This window comes from Cryptomeria japonica, chromosome 11, assembly GCF_030272615.1.
Source record: "Cryptomeria japonica chromosome 11, Sugi_1.0, whole genome shotgun sequence".
In the NCBI taxonomy this organism is placed as follows: domain Eukaryota; kingdom Viridiplantae; phylum Streptophyta; class Pinopsida; order Cupressales; family Cupressaceae; genus Cryptomeria; species Cryptomeria japonica.
Window position 1 is genome coordinate 57,948,951 of NC_081415.1, and position 18,331 is coordinate 57,967,281.

General features: G+C 37.4%; 1 protein-coding gene across 3 annotated transcripts in view; it reads left to right on the forward strand.

Annotated features, from left to right (window-relative positions):
- Positions 1 to 18,331, forward strand: part of LOC131051361 (protein MICRORCHIDIA 2) — a 219,274-nt gene that overhangs the window by 105,283 nt on the left and 95,660 nt on the right. The gene's annotated exons all lie outside the window — the stretch shown is intronic.

Here is an 18,331-nt window from a genome sequence, read left to right on the forward strand (position 1 = left end):
AAATCTAGGAAAGTAGTCAAATATCCAAATTATTTCAAAGGGAAATCCTAATATAAGCATCACAATTTGCTAATTATATGAAATTTCTCAGAGACCCAACTTACAAACCAAAACTTTGGGCTTGGTTCTATGGAGGTAACTGTAGAGAATTCCACATTCTTGAATATTGTAAAATTGTTGATTTTAAATACAGTTTAGATGGTAAATTTCTTGTTTCTTTAACAGTTTTATTGGTCTAGAGGTGGGATTTGAGTTTTGGCAGTGTTCTTGAAGCCTGTATACATGAAATAGGAATTCCCCCTAATAGAAAGGATCTTTAACTTTAAATAAGTCTTAAAATGTACTTTATGTAATGTGGCTTTCATAAAATCAGGAGAATGTTTCTAAATTTGGATCATTTATGCAGTTAAATTTCGACACATTTTTAAAGATATTGTAGCTAAAATCTTGGACTGTAACTTTGCAATCGATATCTCCAATTTAAGGTGTTCAATTTCAGGTCAATGATAATTGAATAGGATGCTGATGGATCATTTGGATGCTATAATATGGGAGATCTAGAAAGAGTATCTATGCATTCATATGGCCAACCACAGCACTAATGATTTTATTCTTTTTTTGGAGTCTCTTTTGACACTTGTTTCAAGTTGATTTATGGAGGACTGTTTTCTTGCTTTTTTTGCTTTTTTAAACCATGAAAATTTATGTGCATATTTATGCTGTCTTGATTCTGAATCTGTAGTTGCTACGGAACATGTTGTACTTGTTATAAAAGTTGCTGGCTGCTGTAGAAGCTGTTCTGTAGCAGCAATCTTGCAAGCTGTTATGGAAGTTACAACCTTGATGACTTTATTTTTCAGTTATCTTACTTTTAGTCAATAGATTATTTGCAAAAGCAGAGATTCTTTTGGTTGGTTGATTGCCACATCCACATGAAAATTTGTTTAGATTTTAGCAAGTTAGTTGTGGATTGTTCGTTGGGATGATTGGTACAAATTACAATCGCATGTAATTTTGTTTAGATTTTAGCATGTTTGATGTAGATTGTTTAACTGGTTATTCATTACAACTACAAGGAATCTTGCTTTAAATAGTTTTTTGTGAGTGCTGCCCTCTCTATCTATTCTCTTTCATTTTACTTGGAGGGGGAAGTTGTTGCAGGTCTATTTTTTAAAGTCAATTATTTCAACATTAACGATCTGCTTTTGGTCACTGCACATCATCTGGACCTAGAGGGAGTCACACTCCATTCTTCCTAGGAAAGGGCTTGCTTGGGAAGCTTGGTGGTAGGTGAAATTCCCTCTAGGTAATTATTTCATTTACAGATTGTATATATAATTATCTTTTGTTTAATATTTACTGTGTGCATAGTTTATTTTTCCAAAATTAAGTAATCTTAGTGTTTATATTATTATATTAAATTCAGTTTGCATGATTTGATTCATGTTGATATTTCTGTGCATGTGGTTTGGCTTTGGTTGTTTACAATTGTGTAGGATTTCTGTGTGTTTTACTTTTACCTTGCCATTAAGTTTCTCTGTCCTCATCTCAGCAATTGTAGTTTAACAATAATTCCTTCTGCAGATTTGTTTAGAAGATTAAATGTATCTTTAGATATCTAGGTTGGTTCAATTGTTAAGTTTTATTTGTTACAATTAGACTCTTCTAGGCTTAAGTTAGGACTTATCTACTTCTATTTATCATGCCTCCAATTCCTTTATTATTCTCAATTGTAGGCGCATCGTCTTTAAATTAAGGCTTAACATATATAGTGTATGTACCATGGCATCTCATCTAGTCTACACTCTTGGATTGACATAAAATGAAGTCTACCCACAAATGGCCTTCTAGATTTGCATTCTAAAGATATGGCTGAAAGAATATCTAATTGCCTAATAGATTTTGATTTATAATAATATTGTATATGGCAAACAAATTTGAGTAAAGTTACTGCTAATGCTTTAGGAGTGAATTGCATTTCATAGTTGATACATGGTGATGTGTTTGGACTCGTGCTACTCTTGTCACTGGGAAAATATTTTGTTTTATGTTTCTTTTGTAGAAGATATGTCTAGGAAAACATCGGACCATTCCTCAAATGATGTATGAGGTTTTAGCAAATTCAAGGAACTTAAGGTTTTTGTAGAAAATCAGATAGAGAAGCAGATATAGTTGTTGAGAACAAATAATGATGGAGAGTTTTTCTGAAATGCATTTGAGCAATTTTCTAAGTAGTATGGAATAATGAAGCAAAAGACAACTCTATCTATCCTTCAACAAAAGGAAGTTGCATAGACAATGAACAATAGCAGCAAAAATAATTCTTGGGATTAAATCAACAAACTAATAGATAAACATTTTTCCTAGCTCCACGAAGTTTTTGGGATGGGGATGGTAGGAAATCGGCTGAGATACCAGGTTCGGCCGTCATGTACCCCGTGCTTGGATCGGGTCCGCATGGTTTCGAGTTTGCACTTGGGTCTGGGTTGGGTTTGCATTTGTCATCAGCCCTCAGTCAAAATCGTGAAATTCAAAAAATTATAAAAAATTCATTGAAATTTGGCTAATATTTGTACGGACATATACCATCACATTTTAAAAAGACCTTTTTAGGGTTTTTCACGTTTTTTTGTTCCCTGCACAGAGAGGTTTTTTTCTGCATTTTTTTTGGTGCTAATTGCGTTTTTTCATCTCTCAAACGGGTAGGAAGGACTACCCACAGATCGATGGAGATTAGAAGGATAGGAGTTAAATGATTTGTTGAGGAAAGGATTTGCGAGTGTTGTGCCATCGAACAAAGGATTCGCTTAGTATCCTGCGTGAAGAAAATAGAGGATTTGCTTTGAATGAGGGTTTATCTATTCGTCGAATAATATTTGTAGTTTCGTGTATATCTGTTTTGTAACTTTGTTCTTTTAAATATGTTATTAATATTAATTATTTTATATGTTATATATTATTTTTATTTATATATAGTAGATATTATTTGATTAATAAAAATATATCTTTTTTTTGGATTGAAGATCGTATACCAATTCTATCAAACCAAAAACATCAGAGGTCTGGATACATCAAATAGTGATCAAGAAGATCACTCTGTAAAGCCCATCTAGGCTCACCAAATATCACGGTACAGTGGAAACCAAAACATTCAATTCTATCATGGCATGCCAACCTACAATTGGAAGCAACATATTTAAGTCTATTAGTTACTAAAGACGTGTAAATAGAGTGTCCCATATAGTAAAAAATCACAATAATAACATTTTTAATCAAAGTTCCTGTTCCGCCCCACATCATCAACATCCTCCTCCTGTCCTGCCGCATCAACATCTTCATTGCCATCATACTGGTTCTCATATTCAGTCTGCAGTCCTACCTCTTCATCCGGCTGATTTGCACCCTCATCTTGCTGTTCCTCCTTTCTCTTCATCATCTTCTTGCTGCTTCCCACTGACTACCACCTGTTTACCCTACCTCTTTCCTTTGTCATGATGCTTTAGCTGTCCCCAGCTTTCCTTATAGGATTCATAGGGTGCCTAGAGGAGGGGAGATCCTTTCCCAACTGGATGTGTCAAAGTTGTGATGGGACACTTCCAAGTACCTCACTGCTGCAGCCCTTCTGAGCTGATACTAGTGCTCCTTGATTTATACATTCTGAAAGTCAATGTATTCTTCTTGGAATTTTCTATCCACTTGCCTGAAGTCTTGAGGCCAATAATCTGTTTCCTTAATATCTTGTTTGCACAAGGGGGAGGAGCCTTCTTCAATCACCTTCATAAATTTATTTGTTGGTAGTTTCAGTGTGAGTGACTTGTTAAATAATCAATAAGGATGTGAGTCTAAGAGAAGACCCAGTAAGGATTCTATCCTTGCCTTGGTAAAGATGTTCATTACACTTTTTCCATAAGACCCATAAAATTTCAGTAGAAAGATAGAACCAAAACATGTTATTCCTTTTTTTAAGCTCCTTACAATGACCAGTTATAATTTCAGACCAAGAGTTAATGTCACTTATGTTCCAACCATTAATCTGACCCATGAAGAAGGACCAGGTAGAGGATGCATACGGTCACTCGAAGAACAAATGCATGTAACTTTCAGGACAACCACAAACATGACACATGCCTTATCATCAAATGTTAATTTCCGAATCAACATTTGCCATCTAAAACATTTCTTTTTAGGCTCAACCAGACCAAACCAACAATTAATGAAGAATTTTGGACCACATTCTAACATCCCATTTCAAGTTCCAAACTTTAATAACATGCCCAAGAATGCAATCAGAATGGACTAAGAGCTTATAGAGACATTTGACTTTAAGCTTCAGGAAAGGAGAACCATCTGCCCATTTAGCACAGGTTATGCATACATTCTCATCTTTGATTTGCACAGGTTGCTTTAGACACATCAGACTCTTTTCAAGAACAACAAATGTTCTCTTATTACTAAAAGGCAAATTAGAATCCTTCTGTAATGTGTTCTAGTTTTAAGCATGTCATTGTAGAAAATATCATTGAAAGTAGAGATACCCAGTTTATTCCATTTTCTAGCAGAACACCCCTAAAGCAAGGCCAACGGCTTGCCCTTATGCATTAGATTCCACCATGGGGATCTGCAGCCACTTATTATTCCTTCATTAAGAGCAAGAGCATCATTATTCAGACCTTTATAGATCTCCTAAGCCCTCCAAATGCTCTGAAAGACTACAAAACTAGAAGGCATAAGGCTAAAGTTAAAGAAGAGTGAAATGTCCCCCACAATTTTTTTTTCAGATTTTTAACACCATAAGTTCACCCATTAGCGTTAGCATGATAAAATATGGAGAGCAATACATATTGGCGGTTGGACCAGCCACTTCCACTTTTCAGCAGGATGAAGAAATACTGGAAATAACAACTTCTTGGCGGTATAACCAGCCAATTACAAATTCAAGAAAACTGAAATTAACAAGACAAATCACTCAACTACTTATTCAGTGGGAGGACTGGAAATAACAAACTATCGACTCAACCACTTATTCAATGGGAGGACAGGAGTACAATGAAATAAAGATAGGCGTCGAAGCCAGCCTCTTCCACTTATTCAGTGGGTGTTAGGAAACAATTCATAATGAAGATTGCTGTTAGTACTACTAATCAGCATTACAATGTATAACAAAAATTGCAAATCAAGAGGAAAACTGTCCAGCAGCTGCAAATGATGTCCAAAGTAATTCTCAAGCTTCAAGATGACTCCCTGCCAAAGAACAACCCCAAAAACTCCAAAACACTAAGTCTGATATACTTAACCAGCAACTGAAAACACGGACCAGCAACATGAAAACTCACTGAAATGCACATAACTCCACCAAAACTTGACAGAATGACATGAAATCAAATGCAAATGAATCCTGGAGATAAGACGCCCAAGCTCAAACACCTAACCATCAGCAAATCAGACCCGTCATACATTGCACGCTTCCCATTGCAACCGTAGGCATGGTACGACCTAGAAGGGAGGGCGATTTTATTTATAAAAACCAAATCAACACCAAAAACCACGAAACTTAGCAAAAGAAATCGCCTAACCAAGAGGAAAACATAGGAAGAATACCCAAAATCAACAACATAACTCTTGCAGACTTATGATTGAATTTCACTTTCAGCTCCACATAAACCAGTAGACTCCAAAACTGAAACAACACCCCAAAATCAGAAAGCATCAAATAACTTCATCTCCGTTGACCTCAGTCTGCTCCTCTGAGTGAGAAACAGTCACAGTGTTCAGCTAGGGGCTATCTTTCAAGCACGAAACTGAAGGAGGCTAGCAGGTATGCATTCCTCGAAGCAAAGTCTAAAATGATTTCGGCAGTACTTCGTTATGATAAGCAATATATAGTCTCAAATGAAGGCCAAGGCACTTATATCTTCCTCCGAACTCGAACCTCCTTTTCCCTCCAATGTGGGACTAAACAATGACATTCAAATTCACTTTTAATTTGCATTTCATTTCATCCTTCACTAAGTCGTCCCATTTTGCAAATAATACATGAGCGCCCAACATATAATTGAAAAAATGACTAATATAACTTAAGCAATCCCTTTAATAAATCGTCTATTTTTGCCTTAAGTTATAATTCAACTAAAAACACCATTTTCCATCAAATACTAACTTGCCAAAACAAGCTCCAAGAATATGGGAGATCAAACTTAGAGAACTGCCCTGCACTGAGCTACATAAACCTTGCCAAAAATAGCACTTACTAAAAATAGCATATTGCTAAAAATAGTAAGTTTGTCTAAATGCATTTTAACCACATTCTGAGCAACTATCGCAACTTACTAAAAATAGTAAGTCTGAAAAAGTCTTCAGATTGTTTTGCATGTCACACTGTCGCGTAGCTCTTTGAAATCCCAGAAAAACCCAGAGAAATGAGCTGTCCTTGCCCCCACTTACTAAAAATAGTAAGTTTACCAAACTTCATTGCTTGCTATGCATGTACCATCATTGCAAAGCTTTTTGAAAACCTAGAAGGAATCCAGAATCAAAACTTTAAAACTCCATCATGCAAGCCACCAAAAACGCTGAAACATCCTCCTAGAAGTAGGAAACCTTAATTTTTGCTCCCGACTAGCCTACGGATCTCCGGAATAGGCTAACGACCAACAAAAGTGATTACTGCTGAGAAGGGGACATTATAAAGAGGTTGTCAACAATACGGATGTTATCCCATCTTCTTGCAGATTTAGGGTAGGCTTTTAAGATTTCTTGTTTGACTAAGACTTTCCAAGGCTCATTCCCCTCCATAGCTTTCACAATCCACTTCGTAGGTAGGGCTATACCTTGGGTTTTCAAATCCTTCAGTCCCAAACCCTCGTCTTCCTTGCTTATGTAACACCACTCCCATTTGACCGCATGTTTCTTCTTAGCCCCCTTACCATTTGACCATAGATACCTTCTAATAACCTTTTGAATGATATTCATTTGGTAACTGGAGAAAAACCACATAGACGCGTAGTAGATAGAGTATGCGGAGAGGACCTTTTGACAAACTTCTCAATTTTACTAAATATCCAGCTAGCTAGGGATAGGTACGCTTTGTTCCAACTATTCAACTTCTCAATTTTACTAAACATCCAGTTCCACATATTAGGAAGGGAGTGGGAGACCGAGAAAGGAATGCTGAGATATTTGGCAATTTTGTCAAGTCCACCCCACTGCCATCTAAAACTTGTTAACCACTCTAGAGCCTCATTATTCCATCCCAAAAGGATGGATTTGGATTCAGAAATTTTTGCCCCAAATGCAATACAAAACAATTCCAACCTATTTCTAAGATTCTTCATGTTATCTCTATCTAGGATAGGGAATAGGGCTGTGTCATTCACAAATTGGATGTTCATTTGCAAGGATTCATCAACAATTTGATCCCTTTAGGGCTAGTTCCCAGTAGTTCCAATCTCAAAATATAGTGCAGAGCCTTTGAGGCAATGACAAACAAGGCAGGGGCCAAGGGGCATCATTGCCTAATAGATCTACCCAGAGGAAAAGCTTTAGATAAATCACCATTGATCTCAACCTATTTCCAACCTATTTCTAAGATTCTTCATGTTATCTCTATCTAGGATAGGGAATAGGGCTGTGTCATTCACAAATTGGATGTTCATTTGCAAGGATTCATCAAGCAATTTGATCCCTCGAGGGCTAGTTCCCGGTAGTTCCAATCTCAAAATATAGTGCAGAGTCTTTGAGGCAATGACAAACAAGGCAGGGGCCAAGGGGCATCATTGCCTAATAGATCTACCCAAAGGAAAAGCTTTAGATAACTCACCATTGATCTCAACCTATGCATTAGCATCCTTAAACAGAACATGCACCTTTCTACAAAACGAATTAGGAAATCCAATAGTTTCAAGAACTTTGGTAATAAAGGACCACTCTACTGTTGTCGATTTTCTCAAAATCTCTAGCAGCGGAAACCCACATTCTGTCCATCCCTCTTTGCTCAACTCAAACCTTCCCAACTGGTTATAAGGTTTTCAAGAATGTATAGTCCTTTAATGAAACTTATTTGGGTCGAGCTAATAATGCTAGGTAGAATGTTAGTAAGTTTTATAGCAAGCATTTTGGCCAAGATCTTATAGGATACATTCAACAACGTAATCGGTCTCCGATTCTTGATATTACTTTTGTCTCCATCTTTAGGCAAAAGTTAAATTATACCTTTGTTGATATCCTTCCCCAGAGTGCCACTCCTGCATGCATTGTTGTATACTTTGAATAGATAATCTATTTCCCAAGATATGCTAGCCTTGTAAAATTCAATTGGGAGGCCATCTGCTCCAAGAGACTTCCCATTATTGAAGGAGAGGAAGGCTTCCCTAATCTCACATTTGGAGATCTTCTTCCCAACCTTTTCCACCATGCTTGGTGTGAGTTTCCTTGGTGTCATTTGTTGAAATGGTTCTTGGGCCTCTTGGTCCTATAGAAGTCATAGAATACTCTAAGAAAACCATTATTATCATGCAACCATTGATTATTATCTTGAGGACCTATTACTTCTCTGCCTTGTTTGATTTTTAGCATATTGAAGAAGAATTTTTACCTTTTGTCACCTTCCTTCGCCCAATTTAATCTAGCCCTTACTCTAGCACCTTGTGCTCTTTTAGTTTGATAATCCATAATGCATGTTGAGTGTCTTTAATTCTAATGAAGTCTGCATCATTTGTATTCTTCTGTACCTTGTCTTCAACATCCATCAACTCCTCTCGAAGCAGGCATTCCTCTTTCTTGCTGTTAATAGCATTCCTTTTTCCAACTGTCCTCAGAAGTTTCTGATTATTACCTATTAGTCTACTCCAATATATTATTGGATTTTCTTTATGATTTAGGGCTTTAGATAGGGCTCTGAGAGTATGAATCCCCTCAATAATATCTTGTTGCTTGAGCAAATCCACATTTATTTTTAAAAAGCCCACTCCTTTTGCTCTCATTATTCATATTTTTTATCCTTTAGCACAATATTAGTCTCAATTGGGTGGTGATCTGACATAGCCTTTGGCTTGACTTGCACACAGTTTGTACAAAACAATTCTCCGTTCACATACATTCTCTCCAATCTACAATAAACTCTTCTCCCAACCCCTTGGTTATTACACCATGTAAACCAAATACTTTTAATATGTCTTTTCCTTCCTTCCAAAGGATCATATAGCTTTAGTATCCTTTTAAGTCTTGACCAAATTTTTTTTTCATTGCCTATCCAATCCCATTTATTTCCCCCCTTCTTATCCTCTTCATGTTTTGTCATATTGAAATCACAAATAATAATCCAAGGAACACTAGAAAGATTAGAAGCCATCCATTGCCACAATGTGATACATTCTCTGTAGTCATTAGAGGTATACATTGCACAAATACCGAAGTGTTTATCTTCTTTCCTAATTTCTACCCACAAACATCTATTGCACGGGGAAACATCAAACTTCTTCACATGTTCACTCCACTTAGGACTGATTAGGAGTGCAATCCCCCCTCTTCCTTGTTCATGTTTTGTGAACAGAGCCTTAGCTTCTTTCAAAATAAATCTAATGTTGCTTTCTAATTCAAATCCAACTACTTTAACTTCTTGAAGAAGTAGAAAGTCTAGATCTTTCCTTTGGTTACATAAGTTTCTAATTGTATATATCCCGTTTGGGGATTCCAGTCCACTATACACTAGCATCACCATTCAACTCAAAGCCCTCACTATTAGAGAGATCATCTATAGAGCCTATAGTCCTTGCAGTGTTAGATAGGTCAGAGACCTGAATACTGCAAGGAGGGATATGATCCACAATGGCAAGAGAAAGCTTTGTATCTTTGCTAATAGGGGGTGGTTCTTTGAGCATTGTACCTTTCTGTTCTGAATCCTTAGCAACATTATAGAGGTCTTCAAGAGCTTTTTGTAATTTGATTCTACTTATATCCAATTCATTCATCTTGTCTAGAACCAATTCTTGAGCATTTTTAGTTCTAGGATTGGTACAAGATGAATCTCGTTGCTCATTATTGTTTTGCACAATATTAGATAGATCTTTAGCAATATCCTTTGGGATTACTTCTTGTTTATTAGTAGTCTTATCTCTTAGACAATTAACACCATCTGCTCCAGACACACATCGGGGGTTGCCTTCATGGTAACTGTAATATTCCCCTTAATTTTTTAATTTTTTTTAGCAATAAGAGTTACAAACAAACACCATGACCCGTTAAGGTTAGAGAAATAATCCAAATTGCTGAAAGGGAACCCTTCCACCTTTTGTTCACTGAGAGCTCAATCTGGGAGGGTGAGAGCATACGGTGTTCCGGGGATCGTTAGCACCATAAATTAACTGAAATTACAATGCACGGGCGGCAAGCCAGCCCCTTCTGCTTATCCAGCAGGATAGAAACTGAACTCTTGGTGGTAAACCAGCCAAGGGAAATAACAAGAATTGAAACTCAATCACTCTACCGCGTATTTCAGCGGGAGGACATTACATGAAGCTATCACTCTACCGCATATTTCAGCGGGAGGACAATTGTAATGACCCCTAATTTATAAATATATTGCGACACTTAAGACACATCGATCATTGTAATTAAATTATTATAAATTAATAAATCACTACTCTTTAGTTGTAAATGCTAAATAATAATTGCCATTATAATAACTAAATGATAATAATAATAATAAATGATTATTATTTATAAATAAATGATAAATAATAAATAATAAATATTATTATTGTAAAACAAGCAAATACTAAATAATATATCATTAAACAATAAAACCACGATTCCCTTAAAAATAATAACTAATACCTAATACAATAATCAAACATTAAATATAAACGAATAAACATACATTAATCGAACTATAGGGAAATATGCATTAGTTTAAATATAGCGATCCTTGGCCAAAGACGTGACTTCCAAAAGTCACGACCCATGCTCGCAGAAGGAACCCCCGATGGCACCTATGAATAAAACGTCTGAGAAATGCGGAGGGGAAAAAGGAGGAAGAATGGGGCGCACGTAGCAAGAAACGGGATCACCATTCGCCAGGGGTAACGAAGGAGAGACGTCGCGTAAACCACGCCGCCAGCACATAGGCGGACAAGCAGGGAGCGTGTGGGTCACGCCTCTATCTTGCGTCTCCAATAAACCGTAGAGGGAGTCACGCAAGGAGGGTAAACGCCAAAAATAAAAGAACAAAGGGGATGCAATCCCCCAAATCCGCAAGAAGGCAACGCACTAACAGGTAAATCACGTTGAAAAACCCCATAGTTATGCAGAGTTAAATCAATTGTATAATATTTAATCCTGCCCAGAATCACTATTAATCACAAGTTTATAATAACATTAAACAAATATAATCGTTCTAAGAGTAATAGAGGATGATTTCAAGGGTAGTATAAAAGTAGCTAGGGGAATTATTGCAGAAATAATATACCTTAGAGTACCAAGAGACCAAGGAGGATCTCAGCAGAGACATATAACTAGAATATCGAGTTCTCTTAAGAGAACTCAAAGAGACTAGAGGACATTTCGTGAATGTCATGATTCCAATTCAGGAATCCAGAGGGAGATTCATAATGAATGTCTTAGAGGCAATATATATATTGTAGAGGTTAACCAGGTGCACATGTCAGAGATAGGGAAGCTTGGTCAGGGGTGGGATCTCTGCCAAGTTTTTAAGAGCATTAATGAGTCCACCCATTTAATAGAGATCCTATAGAGACCTTAGCCGGATATTCCTAGTTTGTCCTAACTGAGAAAGAGTTCTCAATTGAGGGTTGGGTCAATCAAGGAAAAATCAACCTAAGGAATGTTTCCATTTTATATAGTTAGCAATCAATCAATGAGCATTTAATTATGTAGAATAACATGTCTTTTCTACTAGTATAAATAGCACATTTAATACACATGTTACTTATCTTCCATATTTCTGGAGTACTAACGTTTGTTTGCAGGTCTTAAGCTTCAAATAGACAACTCCCCTCTAGGGACATTACAACAATTGCATAAAACTTATCACTCGACCACTTATTCAATGGGAGGATTGAGTACATAAACTGAATTACAAAGCAAGAAGGCGGCTAAGCCAACCTTTTCCACTTATGCAGTGGGAATTACAAATAAGAACAACGAGAATGATTGATCAGTACTACTGAAACAATCTTGCAAAATAGAGATATGAGATAAGATAAGAAGCTTAATGCCGATCTCAAACAATCCACCATCAAAATCACACCACACTTGAACACTACTGCTGTTCTAATTCTGCAAGCTAGAAAACACACTATCTAGCCACTACCGGAAACACCAAAACACTAATAACTTTCTCAAAACTAACCGGAATTACACCAAATAAAATGCAAATGACTAATATAACATAGGCAACCAATCCAATACCTCAAACTCACAACTTGGTAGCCCTGAATGTGTTGCACGCATCCCAAGGTAAGTCTGAAAATGGCGCTACAGCAACAAACTTCGATTTGCAACCAAAAATTGTGATGACCACCAAACGCCACGCCAAGATAGGAGAATGATTGTCTTCCCACTACACTTCCAAAGAGCCGATGCCCAGAACGATGCAATCACTTGGTCAAGAGTTATGAGCAAAATATGGTTTAAGCAACTCCGCGACCAGCAACAAGGAAACACTCCAAAATCCACACAAAACTCTCCACAATTTGCAGAACACTCACAAACAACATTGGAATTACAGTAACACAGCTAGGTACTATCTTCCAAGTACAAAACTGAGACTTAGCTAGGAAGCTACACTTTGAAGCTCAGATTTTCAATCGCCAAACCGGCAGCATGACAATGCAATTTCATAAGATGTCCAAATGGGAGGCCAAGCACTTGTATTTATAGTTTTTTCCCTCTGAAATTCAAATGTAAATGCTCTCAAATTCACCTCTCCAAATTTCATTTCATTTCACTATCATATGGGGGGTCCAAATGACATTTCATTTCATTTCCCAAGGTGGGCGCCCAAGTTGCATTTTAACCAATAATTAAACAAGTTCGAAATTGCCTAAGTCTTCAACAATAACTTAATGCATTCTCCAAATTTCAATGCATAACTTAGGAAATAATAACATTGATATTAGATATAAATGTGTCTTTTTCCTAAGTCGCCAATATAACATTAATCAGTAATAAAATAATTAAATATTAAACCTTAGGATAAGGGAATAATATTTAATTAAATCACTTATGACTCCAGTACTGATTATCAACAAAATCCAGGATGAAGCTGAGCAATGAAGACCACTGAACTGCTACAAGATCAAGACCCTGTCCAAACTGCTAAAAATAGAATTGCTCAATACTGCCACTTACTAAAAATAGCAAGTCATGGAATACTCCTCCGAAAAACATGATCTTCGCACCCAGAGAAAGAGCTTGGAAAGCTCAGTAATACAACATCATCCAAACAGCCAAACCCTAACTTACTAAAAATAGTAAGTTCTCACTTCAACAAAGAATCAAATGCATGTTATGCCACCTTGGAGCTCATGAAAAACTCAGAAGGAAACCATAGACAGAACTGAAGAATTCCCTCCTGGTAAACCCTAAAAAGCTCGAGCAGAACTCCACAAAAGTTGGAAACCCTGATTCTCCTTTCCAAATAGCCTACGGGTCTCCGGAATAGGCCAATGGAACACTGAACTAATCACTGCAAAGAAGGGGACATTACAATCCGCCCTTCCCAAAATTGCTTGTCCTCAAGCAATGCCATCACAACTCCAGAAAATTTTAAATTGATCCACACTAAAGCAAGTACGATCCCAGGGTCCCATGGCCGTCTCAAGAAGAACCCACCATGCTGATGCTGCGCCACTCTGATGACGTAAGTGAAAACATCACGCCAAAACTACACTAACCTCCCTTGTAACTCCAAAATGTTACCATCCATGATGCTTAGATTGACAAATCTTGAAGGACTGACATCAATATTGTGCAGCATCTCATGCCCATAAAGCTCTGAGTAATCAATATCAACAATGCCACTATCTATCACAAGCCTGAGCAATAGGAAATCAAGTCTACACAACTCACAATCAAACTCCACAACATATATCCCCAAGGTGTCAAGCGGAGCCATGACTGTAAATGCGGGCTCTCTAAATCTCCCTGCAAAGATGAAAACAATCCTTTGCAATAGCTCAACAACCTCATCCGCATAGCTCCACATGAATGTACTAGGCCTCAATTGAATTATTCTGATACAAACATGGAGACTTATGAAATCTCTTATAGTTCCCACTTCAAGCACCTCAGAATGATGAACCGTAGAGAGCACAGGTTCGCTGTCCCAATCATAAGTATATCAGAGGGCATAAGAATAACCACTAGTTAGAGCTTGAACACTTCCCATACACAGATACTGATGGCCCCAACTCATCATACCTCTCATTTGAGACCATAAACCCGTTCTGCCAAGAGACTGTGAAGTCTGGAAAAGAGTACACCAACAACCCACCAAGTCTGAAATGATTGACTTGAGATCTGATTTTAAGAAAATCAGCATCCAAGAAGATGAACAGCTGCTGCAACACAGGAAATCATTGTCCGAAACAACACATCTGCTCATGTCCAAGGCTGGAAAACACCTCCAAGCAATCTCCAATTGAAAACCATTACTTGCATGACCTAAGAAATTGCACCAACTCCCCCGAATGAGAGAAAACCATAAAGTGAAGTGGTTAATTTGCAACCAATCAGCAAGCTCAATTCTGAAAATCTGATCAATTCTTTTCCAGAGAAGATGCCCAAGAGTATGCATTTGTTCAATGCTCTAATTTTGAAACAATATCTCATGGTTGCAAATTGCACCTAGATCCCAAACTCTGCAATGTGATCCACCCTCATTACTGAAGGCAAAAGGAATTCCCCCATCAAACTTGAAAAGTGGATTAACAATTGTCCAATCAGCATCTGTATTAGGCATCTCTTGGACACTTTTGAAAGAAAGCCTAGTGGAATCAAGCTCAATGGTGAGCTCACTAACCTCTCCCCTCAATTGCTTATTCAAAGACAAAGTCTCATCAACAAACTTGGTGGCAACATCTCTATCATGCATCATGTGTAAGAAAACCAATTTTATTCCTTCCATTGTGTTCTTGATCATGTGCAAATCAGCAAGGGGAACATTTTGTTCACATTGGTCTCTTGGTGTCATGAAGATGAATTTTTCAACTAGGCTTTTAATGTCATCCAATCTAGATAAAGTGTGTATTTCATTTTCAGCAGACACCAACAATTCATTCTTCCAATCATAATCATGCAAGGCAAAGGTATTGCTGTTATAATGAATACCAGAATCACAACTATCACATTGGGCATCAAAGTCTTCTAGGCTGTCACAAATCACCTGTGCCTCTTCTTTATCACCCTCAGCAATGAACTGTGACTCTAGATCAACGAGGTCACTATGTCTATGCTCAAGATCAGCAACAGGCATTGATAAATCAGTCATGTCATCCACATCATCAATGCCATCTTCCATGTAAACATTGTTCTTTAAAACCAATACAATATTATGATCAAATGTAAACTCATCCCATATTGGATCCTCTTCAAACTTAGTTTCTTTTACACCTGGATCCCAAATGCTGATCCAAATGCTAAAAGGCTGATTACTTTGTTTAGTTAAAAAGTGCTCACCATAGCTCCAAGCATGCTCCAACTTAGATCTTGAATCTTCTCTTAGTTTCCACTTCCACACATTGCTATTCTCACCAAGAGCAATGCTAGAAACAAGTGATGTTTTATCTTCCCACTCAAAAAGTGGATTGTCATATGTTTTCACTATACCCATCTCAAAGAATGGGTTATCATTGGAAATCACAAACTGATTTTCCAAAGAAAGTGAACTGCTGCTATGATTAATACCAAAATCAGAAGCTTTATCAGCGGTGACTCCATGGCTACCCCAAGTCTCATGTCCCTCCTCTTCACAGCTCGTCCCATCATTATTTTTAGTTAATTGGTCAACATCATCATCATAATCATCAAATCCCAAACCATGGTTTGTCTCCTTGCCAGGATGAGGTGAAGGTGATGAAACAATGCTAGACTCATTTAGTGGGTAACCAAAATAATTCACATCTCCTTGTGGCTGATCTATCATAGCTGGTTCTATAATCTCAATGACAGTATCCTCTTCAATCTTCATTTGCTCTTCCTTAGCAAACTCAACCCGCACAATAATTCCAAATGAGGTTTCCAGACTGCTGTTTTGTTCTTATTGCCAAACTGATCCTTATCACTAACAACCACGTGCAAGTCTAGAGGAGTAATTTGGGGCTCTAACACACACTCCTCATGTCGGAAGGTTTCTCCTTCAAGCTCACGATCATCTTGATGTGTCATGTGCACTTCTCCATTAAACCCTTTGGATTTCACAATAATCCTTGCATATGCCCTTTTAATGTTAGGATCTCTCATAAGCGTGGTCAATTCTTGTATCAACTCAGATATAGACTTATCTGTTGTAGACATTCTACCAAACTTTGATATGCAACACCAAAAAAATCACGAACCAATAGGATGGCAGGGAGAACTTGTGCTCTGATCAATTGAACAGACAGGCTGGCAAGAAAACCAGCTTTGATACCACTGTAATATTCCCCTTAATTTTTATTTTTTTTTAGCAATAAGAGTTACAAGCAAACACCATAACCCGTGAAGGTTAGAGAAATAATCCAAATTGCTGAAAGGGAACCCTTCCACCTTTTTTTCACCGAGAGCCCAATCTGGGAGTGTGAGAGCATACGGTGTTCCGGGGATCGTTAGCACCATAAATCAACTGAAATTACAATGCACGGGCGGCAAGCCAGCCCCTTCTGCTTATCCAATAGGATAGAAACTGAACTCTTGGCAGTAAACCAGCCAAGGGAAATAACAAGAACTGAAACTCAATCACTCTACCGCGTATTTTAGTGGGAGGACATTACATTAAGCTATCACTCTACCGCATATTTCAGCGGGAGGACAATTGCATAAAACCTATCACTCGACCGCTTATTCAGTGGGAGGATTGAGTACATAAACTGAATTACAAAGCAAGAAGGCAGCTAAGCCAGCCTCTTCCACTTATGCAGTGGGAATCACAAATAAGAACAACAAGAATGATTGATCAGTACTACTGAAACAATCTTACAAAATAGAGATATGAGATAAGATAAGAATCTTAATGCTGATCTCAAACAATCCACTATCAAAATCACACCACACTTGAACACTACTGCTGTTCTAATTCTGCAAGCTAGAAAACACACTATCCAGCCACTACCGGAAACACCAAAACACTCGTAACTTTCTCAAAACTAACCGGAATCACACCAAATAAAATGCAAATGACTAATATAACATAGGCAACCAATCCAATACCTCAAACTCGCAACTTGGTAGCCTTGAGTGTGTTGCATGTATCCCAAGGTAAGTCTGAAAATGGCGCTATAGCAGCAAACTTCGATTTGCAACCAAAAATTGTGATGACCACCAAAAGACACACCAAGATAGGAGAATGATTGTCTTCCTAATACGCTTCCAAAGAGCCGATACCCAGAATGATGGAATCACTTGGTCAAGACATATGAGCAAAATATGGCTTCAGCAACTCCGCGACCAGCAACAAGGAAACACTCCAAAATCCACACAAAACTCTCCACAATTTGCAGAACACTCACAAACAACATTGGAATTACAGTAACATAGCTAGGTACTATCTTCCAAGTACAAAACTGAGACTTAGCTAGGAAGCTACACTTTGAAGCTCAGATTTTCAATCGCCAAACTGGCAGCATGACAATGCAATTTCATAAGATGTCCAAATGGGAGGCCAAGCACCTGTATTTATAGTTTTTTCCCTTTGAAATTCAAATGTAAATGCTCTCAAATTCACCTCTCCAAATTTCATTTCATTTCACTATCATATGGGGGGTCCAAATGACATTTCATTTCATTTCCCAAGGTGGGCGCCCAAGTTGCATTTTAACCAATAATTAAACAAGTTCGAACTTGCCTAAGTCTTCAACAATAACTTAATGCATTCTCCAAATTTCAATGCATAACTTAGGAAATAATAACATTGATATTAGATATAAATGTGTCTTTTTCCTAAGTCGCCAATATAACATTAATTAGTAATAAAATAATTAAATATTAAACCTTAGGATAAGGGAATAATATTTAATTAAATCACTTATGACTCCAGTACTGATTATCAACAAAATCCAGGATGAAGCTGAGCAATGAAGACCACTGAACTGCTAGAAGATCAAGACCTTGTCCAAACTGC